Below are 12,962 nucleotides of genomic sequence, written 5' to 3'. Positions count from 1 at the left end.
GAGGAAATAATGGCTGAAAATTTCCCAACTTTTAAGAAAGGAATGAAATTACATGTCCAAAAAGTGAAGCATATTCTAATCAGAATAAATCCAAATAGACCTACTTCAAGACACATGCTACTCAGAATGTCAAAAGTCAAATATGAAGAGAAAATTCTGAGAGCAGCAAGGGAAGCAGCAAACCATCACATACAAGGGACACCCGATAAGACTTAGGTGGATTTCTCAACAGAAACCATGGAGGTGAAAAGACAGTGGTATGATACAATTAGAACAGATACTAAAAGGAAAAATTGCCAGGCAAGAAGTCTTTATCCAGCAAAACTGTCCTTCAAATATAAAAGTGAGTTTAAAATATTCACAAGCAAAGAGAAACTCAAGGAGTTTGCAAAAAAGAATCTCCCTTTGCAGGAAATATTAAAGGGAGTGTTACAACCTGAAAGAAAAAGACAGGAGAGAGAAGCTTGTAGGAGAATATAGAAGAAAGAATAGCAGAAAGGATAACCAAAAGAGTAAAAAACAGACAAAAATAAGAGATAACATATGAAAACCAGAAAATAAATTGGTGGAAGTAAATAATGCATTTACAGCAATATGACTGAGTTTGAATGGACTAAACTCTCCAATCAAAAGACTGACAGAATAGATTAAAACAAAAAACAAACAAACAAAAAACATCCAAATATGATCCATCCATATACTGCCTACAAGAGACTCACCTTAGACCCAGGGATACAAACTGAAAGTGAAAGGTTGGAAAAAGATACTCTGCACAAACAGTAACCAGAGAGAGTAGAAGTAGCTATAGTAATATCAGAAAAATAGATTTTAAATGCAAAAAAGTTGTAAGAGATACAGAAGGCCATTATATATTAAAAAGGGACAATCCACCAGGAAGAAATAACAGTCAAAAATATGTATGCACCTAACCATGGTGCCCCAAAATACATGAGGCAAACTCTGGAAAAACTGAAGGGAGAAATAGACATCTCAACAATAATAGTTGAAGACTTCAACACACCACTGACATCATTAGACAGAACAACTAGACAGAAGACCAACAAGGAAACAGAGAAGGAGAATATGATAAATGAGCTAGACCTAACAGACATATATAGAATGTTACATCCCAAATCAGCGGGTTATATATTCTTCTCAAGTGCTCATGCGTCTTTCTCCAGAATAGCCACATGTTAGGTTAGGTCACAAGGCAAGTCTCAATAAATATTAAAAAATTGAAATTATACAAAGCACCTTCTGAGATCATTATGGAATGAAACTGGAAAAGAATAATGGATGGGAAAAGGGAAAATGTGCAAATGTGTGGAAGATGAACAACGCACTCATAAATAATCAGTGGGTCAAAGAAGAAATTGTAAGTGAAATTAGTAAATACATCGAGATGAATGAAAACAAGAACACAACTTATCAACACTTATGGGATACAGTAAAGGCAGTGTTGAGAGGGAAAGTTATAGCCTGAAATGCCTCTATTAACAAAGAAGAACTAATAAAAAAAAAAAAGAGTGAGCAGATCAACTGGAGAAACTAGAAAAAGAATAGCAAACCATTTCCAAAGCAAGCAGAAGGAAAGAAATAATAAAGATTAGAGCAGAAACAAATGAAATTGAGAACAAAAAATCAACAAAACCAAAAGCTGTTCCTTTGAGAAGACCAATAAAATTGATGAACCTTTAGCTAGACTAACGAAGAAAAAAAGAGAGATAATCACATAAATAAAATCAGAAATGAAAAGGGGACATTATGAGTGACCCCAGAGAAATGAAAAGGATCAAAAGACGATATTATGAAGAACTGTATGCCAACAAACTAGACAGCCTATTTGAAATAGACAAATTTCTAGAAACACATAGACAACCTACATTGACTCTACAAGAAATACAGGAACTCAACAAACCACGCACATGTTAAGAGATGGAATCAGTCATCAAAAATCTCCCAACAAAGAAAATTCCAGGACCAGATGGCTTCACAGGTGAATTCTACCAAGCATTTTGAGAAAAATTAAAACCAATCCTGTTTAAACTCCAACATCATACTGATACCAAAGCCAGATAAAGATAAAAAAATTACAGACCAATCTCTCTATTGAACGAAAATGCAATAATTCTAACAAAATACTTACAAATAGAATCCAAGAGCATATCAAAAGACTTATACATCATGACCAAGTGAGATTTATCCCCAGTATGCATGGGTGGTTCAACATAAGAAAATTAATTAACATAATACACCACATTAACAATTTGAAGAAAAAAAAACCCACATGATCCTCTCAATCAATACAGAAAAGGCATTTGACAAAATCCAGCATCCTTTTTGATAAGAACACTTTGAAAGACAGGAATAGAAGCAAAATTCCTCAATATGATAAAGGGCATATATGAAATACCCAAAGCCAACATCTACTCAATGGGAAATGTTGAAAGCTTTCTCTTCAAGATCAGGAACAAGAAAAGGATGCCCATTGTCACCACTGTCATTCAACATTGTGCTAGATGTACTAGGTAGAGCCATTAGACAAGAAAAAAAAAAGGCATCCAACTAGGAAAAAGAGGAAGTAAACCTCTCACTATTCAGGGATGATATGATCCTATATTTAGAAAATTTTGAAATGTCTACGAGAAAGTTACTTGAGCTAGTAAATAAGTTCACTAAAGTGGCAGGATAGAAGATCAACATGCAAAAATCAGTAATGTTTCTATACACTAGTACTGAACAATCTAAGGATCAAGTCAGGGAAAAAATCCATTTACAAGAGCAATAAAAAGACTAAAATACCTAGGAATCAATTTAACCAAAAAAGTACAGGACATACATTCAGAAAACTACAAAACAATGCTAAAAGAAATTTTTAGAAGATCTAAACAAATGAAAAGACATTAGTTGTTCATGGATTGGAAGATTAAACAGTGTGATGATGTTAGTTCTACCCAAACTGATTTATAGATTCAGTGCAATACCAATCAAAATTCCAACAGCCTACTTTACAGAAATAGAAAAGTTAATATCAAAAATAGAAATACCAAGTTTATTTGGAAGGGAAAATGCACCCAAATAGTCAAAGGCATTCTAAAAAAGAGGAGCAATTTGGGACAATTTCATTGCCTGACCTTGAAATGTATTACAAAGCTGCAGTAGTCAAAATGGCATGGTATTGGCATACCACATTGTTCAGTGTAATAGAAGTGAGAGTCCAGAAATAGAACCTCACCCTAAGGCAAATCGTTTTTGACAAACCTCCCAGATTAATTTTAACAGGACAAAAGAATTTCTTCAAAAATGGTGATGGGAGAACTGGATATCCACAACCAAAAGAATAACAGAGGACCTCTATCTTACTCCCTATATAAGAATCTACTCAAAATGGATCAAAGACATAAATATAAAAGCCAGGACAATAAAGCTACTAGAAGAAAATGTAGGGAAATATCTTCAAGATCTTGTGATAGGGGTGGTTTTTTGGACCTCAAATCCAAACCACAAGAAAAAATAGATAAATGGGACCTCCTCAAAATTAAACACTTTCGCACCTTAACTGCCTTTGTCAAAAGTGATAAAAGGCAGCTGACTCAATGGAAAAAAATATTTAGAAATCACATATCCTGTAAGGGTTTAATTTCCATTATATACAAAGAAATGCTATAACTCAACAACAAAAAGACAAATGATCCAATTAAAAAATGGACAAAGGACTTGAATAGACATTTATCCAAAGAGGAAAAAAAGGTGAAAAAAATCCTGAAAAATGTTCAATATCACTAGCAATTAGGGAAATGCAAATGAAAGCTACAATGGGATATCATTTCACACCTATTAGAATGGCCACTACTAAAAAGATTGAGAACTACTATGTGTTGGAAAGGATGTGGAATGATAGGAATGCTTATTCACTGTTGGTAGGAATGTAGAATGTATAGCCACTGTGGAGAACTGTTTAGCAATTCCTAAAGAAGCTGAGAGATTTGTCACGTGAGAAGAGTGACATGAACAGACACCTACACACAGATGTTCATAGCAGCAATATTCACAATTGCAAAAAGATGGAAACAACCCAGGTGTCCATCAGCAAATGAATGGATAAACAAATTATGGTGTATACACATGATGGGATATTATGCAGCTGTAAGAAGAAATGAAATCGTAAAGCATATGACAACATGGATGAACCTGGAGGACATTACATCGAACAAAACAAGTCACACACAAAAGGATACTGTATGATTGTGCTATTATGAACAAAATATTAATATATTGTATAATCTCATGGAGTTAATAACTAGAATACAGGTCACCAGAAAATAAAATGGGGTTAGAAATAGAAAGCTGAGAATTAACCTGTGCATAATTGGTAAAAAGTTTTTTACTCTTTGGAAAGGAATAGGTGAAAGCACAACATACTGTCTGTTACTAGCAGTGCTATTATAATATTTAGGTATGGCAGTGGTTGAAAGGGAAAGTCTAAGGTCAAGTATATTACTAAAGTGAAAGCTAAAAAAATTGGACATGTGACTGTATAGCATAGCAAAACTTCATGTGAAATATGAATATGGGTAATATTGCATATATGACTGTTTTACTTTGAAATTGAACAAATGTATATTAATGTTACAAAAGTTAGTATCAGACAAAAGAAACGTTATTCTAAGTGAAAGAAACCAGATACAAAATACTACATACTTTATGATTTCATTTATATAAAATGTAAACATAAATTAATTTATAAAGGTTTCATTAGATTAGTGGTTATCTAGGGCAAGGGAAGGACAGAGGGATTAAGAGGTGACTGGTAATGGGTGTAGAGTTTTTCTTTTTGAGGTCAAGAAATTGTTCTAAAATTTTTGCGGTTATGAATGCACAACATTTTGATTATACTAAAAGTCATTGATTATACACTTTGAATAGACTGTGTGGTATATGAATATATCTCAATAAAACTCCTTTTAAAAATATATTTATTTTTAAATATAAATGTGCAAGAATAGCCTGAAATAGTAGCAAAGTACAGCAGGGGAAGTATGGAGAGATTGAGGTGATGAATTTTTTTGTTTTTGTTTATTATTATTGAAATAATGAAAATGCTCTAATAATGATCGAAGAGATAAATGCCCAACTATATGATTATACCCAATACCATTGATTGTACACTTTGGATGGATTGTATGCTTTATTAATATGTATCAATAAAACTGATTTGTTTATTAAAAAGTGGATGACAAAGCAACAGTGGTCAAAACAATATGATATTGGCAAAAGTATATATTAGTCAATGGAAACAAATTGAAAGATCAGAACTAGATCTCACATCTATGACCAAGTGATTTTTTATGACTGCTAAGTCCACTCAATGGGGAAAGAATTTTTCTTCAACAAATGGTGCTGGAAAAATTGGATATCCATTTGCAAATGAATGAAAGTGGACCTCTATCTCACATCACACACAAATATTTACTCAAAATGGATCAAAGGCCCAAATATAAGAACCAGGACTATAAAGCCCCTAGACAAAAACATAGGGAAGCATCTTCAGTACCTTGTGTTAGGCAATGGTTTCTTAGACTTTACATAAAAAGCTCAAGGAACAAAAGAAACAATACATATGGGACTTCACCAACTCAAAAACTTTTGGGCATCAAAAGACTTCTTTTATTAATTTTTTAATAAAAACTTTAAAGAAGCTTTAGATTGCATTAATGTTACATAAAAAACATGAGGGATCCTCATATGCCCCACTCTCCCCTGCACACTTTCCCACATTAACATCCTTCATTGTGTGGTATATTTCTTACAATTGATAAAATACATATTGAAGCATTGCTACTAACCATGGACTACAGTTTACATTAGAGTTTGTACTTTATCCCACACAATTTTGTAAGTTATGACAAAATATATAACGGCCTCTGTCACTGCAATGTCATGCAGGACAAATCCAATGTCCCAAAAATGACTGCATATTATACCTATTCTTCCTTCTTCCATCCCTCAGAACCTCTGGTGGCCACTGCCTTTATATCAATGATAAGAGATCTTCCATTGCTAGAATAATAAGTCTATAGTAGAATAATAAGTACTTTAGTCCATTGTTCATTCCCCAATCTTGGGGATTTGGGAATGGTGATGCCCACTTTGCTTCTAAATGAGAGGGAGTTTAGATCCCATGGGCAGATGGATGGGACTATCTTGCTAGCAGTTGAAGATGCTCTCTGTTCCTTGGGATGGTGGTTGTCCATTATCATCCCCTTTTTAGTTGTCCTGGGTGAGTCCAATGAACTAGAGTAGGTGTTACAACTCTGCTGAAATTCAGGGCTCAAAAGGCACATGCATGGACCAAAGATTTAAGTCTCTGGGGCATATATTTAACAAGTATGTGCTAATTATAGGTGAAAATAAAAGGGGCAGAAGAGCCATGTGTAGAGAACCTATAAATGAGTCTATTATACTAGGCAGCAAAAATTCCAAAGTAAGGCCCAATGACAGGGTGCTGAATTCCTGAGCTGTCTGCCCTGCTTATAGTTTCTGGATGTCTCTAGAGCCCTCAGAAACCCACTATTTGAGGCACTGTTTACTGTGGCAGTCAATGAGATCCTACTGAGCCTTGCATAAACATAACTTCTGGAATAACCTCCTGACTCACTTTGAAATCTTTTACCCATACAACTCATTTGTATTTAATATTTCCCCCTTTTGGTCAAGGTCCCCCTTTTCTGGATGCATTGCTAGTTAGTGCTTGGTAATAATTCCTTGGTGCCAGGGAGTCTCATCACTAGGATTCATGTCCTATGTTAGGGAGAAGGTAGTGCTTTCATAGGTCCCCCTTTTCTGGATGCATTGCTAGTTAGTGCTTGGTAATAATTCCTTGGTGCCAGGGAGTCTCATCCCTAGGATTCATGTCCTATATTAGGGAGAAGGTAGTGCATTCATAGGTTGAGTTTGGCTTACAGAGAAGGCACATTTGAGCAACAAGGAAGGTTTCAGGAGGTAACTCTTAGGCAGTATATAATACTAGTCTAAGTTTCAATTTCATAAGAAAAGGTTTGTAAGTACAATTGTATCAAGGGTTGGCATAATGGTCTGTTTTTCCTTCACTAGACACTGATGGTCCACTCGGGGGATTCTTGGTGCCCTATTAGAGAATGTGGCAGAACTCCTGGGATGGGAATTCAATATTCTTTCGGTTACTCTGTGGATTGTCACCCACCAAGACAATGTCCCATGAACACTTGAACATATTCATATGCCTTAGAGGTTTGCTCCAGGTGAAGCCCTTCCCATGTATCCCCCATCACTGACACCCTGCACCAGTGATCCTCCCCCACCACTGCTGTAACCCTTCTGTGATCCAAAGCCTTTCCAAAAATGAAGCCAACAAACTAACCAAGTAAAATTAATAATGAAATAATTTTTAAAATAGCCAATAACATACAAATTAAAAAAATTTTTTTTGAAATAAAAAAAACTGTTAGACATTGTCTTTCATCACTGTAAGATTTGTTGTCTTGTATGTATAGTGACATATTCTTCCAATTTGGCAGTTCCTCAGGAAATTAAACATAGAACTGCCATATGATCCAGCAATCCCACTGCTGGGTGTATACCCAGAAGAATTGAAAGCAGGAACATGAACAGATATATGCACACAAATGTTCATAGAAGCATTATTCACTATTGCCAAAAGTTGAAAGCAAACCCAAATGTCCATCAACAGATGAATGGATTAGCAAATTGGTACATACATACAATGGAATATTACTCAGCAATAAGAAGGAATGCAGTATTAATGGGAATGGGACAACATAGATGAAACTTGAAGACCTTATGTTGAGTGAAGTAAGCCAGGCACTGAAGAACAAATATACATGACCTCATTGATATGAACTAAGCAAATTGAGCAGATTCACAGTACTAGAGTCTGGAAGAGTTTGGCCTAGGAACTGCTAACGAATGTACAATGCAGTGGTGGTTCAAGAAGTTTTGCAAAGGACATGAGAGCCTTAAAGATGAGGAGCGTAGTAGCCGGCCTTTGGAAGTTGAAAACGACCAATTGAGAGCAATCATTGAAGCTGAACTTAATAACTACACAAAAGTTGCCGAAGAACTCAACGTCAACCATTCTATGGTCATTCAGCATTTAAAGCAAATTGGAAAGGTGAAAATAGCTTGGTGAGTGGGTGCGTCATGAGCTGACTGAAAACCAAAAAAATCGTCTTTTTGAAGTGTTGTCTTCTCTTATCCTATGTAACAAAATTGAACCATTTCTTGATCGGATTGTGATGTGCAATGAAAACTGGATTTTATACAACAGCTGGCAACAACCAGCTCAGTAGCTGGACCGGGAAGAAACGCACTCCCTAAAGCCAAACTTGCACTAAAAAAAGGTCATGGTCACTGTTTGGCAGTCTGCTGCCAGTCTGACCCACTACAGTTTTTTGGATCCCAGCAAAACCATTACATCTGAGAAATATGCTCAGCAAATCACTGAGATGCACCAAAACCAGTAATGCCTGCAGCTGGCATTTGTCAACAGAAAGGGCCCAATTCTTCTCCACAACAACGCCTGACTGCACGTCACACAACCAATGCTTCAAAAGTTAAACGAATTGGGCTACAAAGTTTTGCCTCATCCACTATATTCTCCTGAGCTCTCCCCAACCGACTACCACTTCTTCAAACATCTCGATAATTTTTTGCAGGGAAAACGTTTCCACAACCAGCAGGATGCAGAAAACATTTTCCAAGAGTTCGTTGAATCCCAAAGCATGGATTTTTATGACACAAGAATAAAAAACTAATTTCTTTAAAAATGTGTTTTTAATGGTTCCTATTTTGATTAATAAAGATGTGCTTGAGCCTAGTTATGATTTAAAATTCATGGTCCAAAACTGCAATTCCTTTTGCACCAACCTAATAGCAGGGGAGGATTACTGGTATAGGGTGTTGGATGTGGGAGGAGTATATGGAAGAGAGCGCACCTGGGGCAAGTGTCCTTAGAATATGTAAAGTTCATTTTGTTAGTGTGCTGTATCAATGGGTGGAGACCCACACAATAATTAAGGAAATAACAAACTCCCATCCTGGGGAGTCCTGTTATGTTCTCAGTTAGAGGGACAAGAATCCTTCCAGAACACAGATAGTGCCAATAAAAGCCCTCAATAATATTGCAAGTAACTATGAATCTTATTCTTCAAAAATGGAAACTTAGTGGTTAGCATAGGTCCTGGGGGTGGGGGTGGGGTGGGGTGGAGAATAGAATAGATGGAATGTAGGGCATTTTTAGTGCATGGGAATTTTTCAGCATCATCTTGCAATAATGGATACAGGCTACTTCACTTCAAATTTCATCAAAACCTATAAAAGTGTATAATCCAAAATGTAAACCATTGACCATGGTTAGTAGCAACGTTTCAATATATTTATATAAATTGTAACAAATGTACCAGCCACATATAAAATGTTATTAATAAGGAAGAGGGGAAAAAGGGGAAGAGCATTGTTTACATGGGAATCATCTGTATTCTCTGTGACTTTTCTGTGTCCTAAAGCTTCTTTGAAGATAAAATGAAGACGTCTTTATGAAAATAAAAACCTACAGTATGGGAGAATGTGGAAACCACGTATCTGATAAGGGTTTACTATCCAGAATATATAATGAAATCCTACAAGTCAACAACAAAAAGGCATACAACTCTAATTTAAAAATGGGCAAAAGACTGAGTTTAAATGTTTTTGACCTCTAATATACGGTGGCCAGAAAGGAAAACACACCTCAATTCCATATGTAGTTTATGAAAATAGGGGTAAAGCAGAATGGTGTTTTGGCCTAAGAAGTTGGAATGCAGGAGGGTATTTGGGGCACTATTTTGACAGCCTGCTCAGACATAATGTATATTTACTTTCTGATAAGCCCCTCCTTTCCTGCTCCATGTGATTACAAGGATATGACTCTGTGAAAACAACTGTATTTAGTGATTTCTCCCAATGCCTGCTGATGCTTTTGGGAAAGAAAAGCCTGCTGGGAAGGCAGGAAAGTGAATCCAGTTCTTCTTGCTGTGCTAGTCAGGGAACTTTGAGCCTAACTAGCAGACTAAAGACACCTATTTCTTCACCTGGCTGAAGTTATTAACAATGTGAGGATACATTTGAATGACTCTCTGTAATCAACTCATATGATTACTACTAACTGAAGAGATAATTAGTAGTAGACAAAGTGAGATCATAGTCAGGGAATGACTTCTAACCTCCAAGCCTTTTCAAAAGATCTTTGAGGGAGTTGATGTGGCTCAGGCAGTTGAGTGCCTGTTTCCCACATGGAAGGTCCCAGGTTCAGTCCTTGGTGCCTCCTAAAAAAAACAAAAACAAACAAGCAAAGAAAAAGAAAACAATTCAGGGGAGCCAATATGGCTTGGTGATTGAGTGCCAGCTTCCCACTTACGTGGCCCTGGGTTCAATCTCTGGCCCTGCTACCCCGCCTCCCCCGCCTCCCCCCCATATACACGCTTATATAAAATTTTTGAGTCAAGCCTGACTCTAAGGAGACTGAAATGAAAAATAAGAGAAAAGCAGTTACTGCCCTCAATTTCTTTCATTAATTTGCTTACCTTAAAAAGTAGAAATGACTGACAAAAATTATTTGTGAATGCTTTAGATTTTCTTACGTTTGTGTTTTGCTTTACTGTATTTGCTCCCTTAATGTCATAGTTTTCTGGTACAGCTAATAGTCCTTAATTTATGCACTAAAATCATTAAGATTACCAGGTTGCTGCCATTGCTTGTTCTTTTATGTACTGAGGATTTAAAAAAAGAAAATAAGCATATTAGTCTGCTAAAATCCACTAGAAGTTACTATATGTATATATATATATATATATATATTTTTTTGGTTTGAGAGATGTGACATTGTTTACTCTTTCCTAAAGATCCATACTTATGAGAACCTTTATCTGGGGGATGGATTATGGAACCATGTTACAAAGTAGATATCCTGATAGAAATCAACACACAGTGCTTAAGTATATTTGATAGGCTGAGTGCCTTAAAATATAGGATGTAGCTCTGATTACAGTAATGCATCTGAATGATCATAAAGGAAAAATATTTTCTGGTAGCAGGTACTTTGACAGCACCAGCAATTATTTAGCACTACTAAAATAGTAAACCTTGTTAAAACTCAAAATAAGCTGAATTTTGAGTTTTGAAACCATATACAAGCATACAATGATAGTAAGGGTAGGTGTTGTTAAAAAAATGGGCAAAAGACTTGAACAGACACCTCTCCAATGAAAATATACAAATGACCAATAAACACATGAAAAGCACTCAACATCATTAGTCATTTGGGAATTGCAAATCAAATCCACAATAGATGCCATTTTACACCCACTGGAATGGCTACTATTAAAAGAACAAAGTAGAGGAACAGGTATAGCTCAGTGGTTGAGTGCCTGCCTCACATGTACAAGATCCTGAGTTCAATCCCTGATACCTCCTGAAAAAGAAAACAAAGTAACATGTATCAGAGAGGATTAAGAAAGAAATAAGAACATTAAGTCATTACTGGTGGAAATGTAATATGGTATAGCTGCTGTGGAAAAATTTGTCATTTCCTTAGAGTAATGTACAGAATTATTACATGATTCAGCAATCCCATTTCTAGGTACATACCCAAAAGAAATGAAAGCAGGGCCTTGACCAGAGTTCATTAACAGATGAATGGATAAATAAAATGTAGTTTACAATACAATGGAATGCAATTCAGCTATAAAAAAGGAATGAAGTTCTATTACAGGTGACAACATGGACAAACCTTGAGGACATCATGTTGAGTGGAAAAGGCCAGCCACAAAAGAACAAAAATTTTATGAATTAACTGATATGAAATAATCAGAATAAGCAAACTCATAGAGTCAGCAACTAGAATACAGATTGGCAGGGGCCGGGGTGGAGCTAAAATGGAGGGTTAATACATCCTGTTTGAGGTGATGTAAGTTTTAGTAATTAATGGTGATAATGGTAGCAGAAAATTGTGAATTTAGTTGACACCACTGAATTGTATATTTGAATGTGGTTGAATGGGGGTTTTGTGAAAACGTTACTAGAATTAAGATTTAAAATAAACCATAGGACTCTACAACACAGTAGACTCTAATATAAACTATGAACTATAGTTAATAATGATATTGTTTTATCAGTTTTAACAAGATAACACACTAGTACAAAGTGTTAATAGGGAAAACTGTGAAAGGAATATATTGGGACTGTTTTCTGCATGATTTCTCTGTAAACTTACAACTTCTCTAGTAAAAATAAATTTTTTAAAATGTTACAAATGATACAATAAAGAACAAGATGCAGAGAATGCAAAGTTTATGAAAACTAATGAACCAGAAATGGGGGGATCCTTCACAGATCTTATATTTAAGATGAGGCTTAATGGATGAAGACGTTAAGGGTAAAAGTCTGTATAACTAGCAGTAGTGTGTAGGGAGAACCACAGGTGAGGCAAGAGTAGGTTTGGGCCAAATGCACAAGACCCTGCAAAACTGTTTTGACTAGTGTATCCCAGTTTCACCATTCTTGACATACTGGACATGCCAAAGACAATTCTGAGGAGCAGATGGTAATTTGTTCCTAATGGCCGAAATGCAACTGTTTGAAATTAACTTTTATAAATAAATTAGCACACACTTCCAAATAATGTTGAATGAAAAGGCAGACACAAAAGTATACATACCCTATGATTGCATTTACACAGAAGACAAAACTAGGCAATTTAATCTATGCTGTCTCAAATCAGGATGTGGTAACTTTCAGGGTGGCTGTATTGGAAGGGGACACAAAACATACTTCTAAAGTTGTTTCTTGATCTGGGTATTTATTACATGGGTTTTTTTTTTTTTTAATTCTTCAAGCTATATGCTTATATAAGCAGTTTTCCGTATCTG

The sequence above is a fragment of the Dasypus novemcinctus genome, chromosome 3 (genome assembly GCF_030445035.2).
Source record: "Dasypus novemcinctus isolate mDasNov1 chromosome 3, mDasNov1.1.hap2, whole genome shotgun sequence".
NCBI lineage: Eukaryota > Metazoa > Chordata > Mammalia > Cingulata > Dasypodidae > Dasypus > Dasypus novemcinctus.
This window is presented reverse-complemented; position numbering follows the sequence as displayed.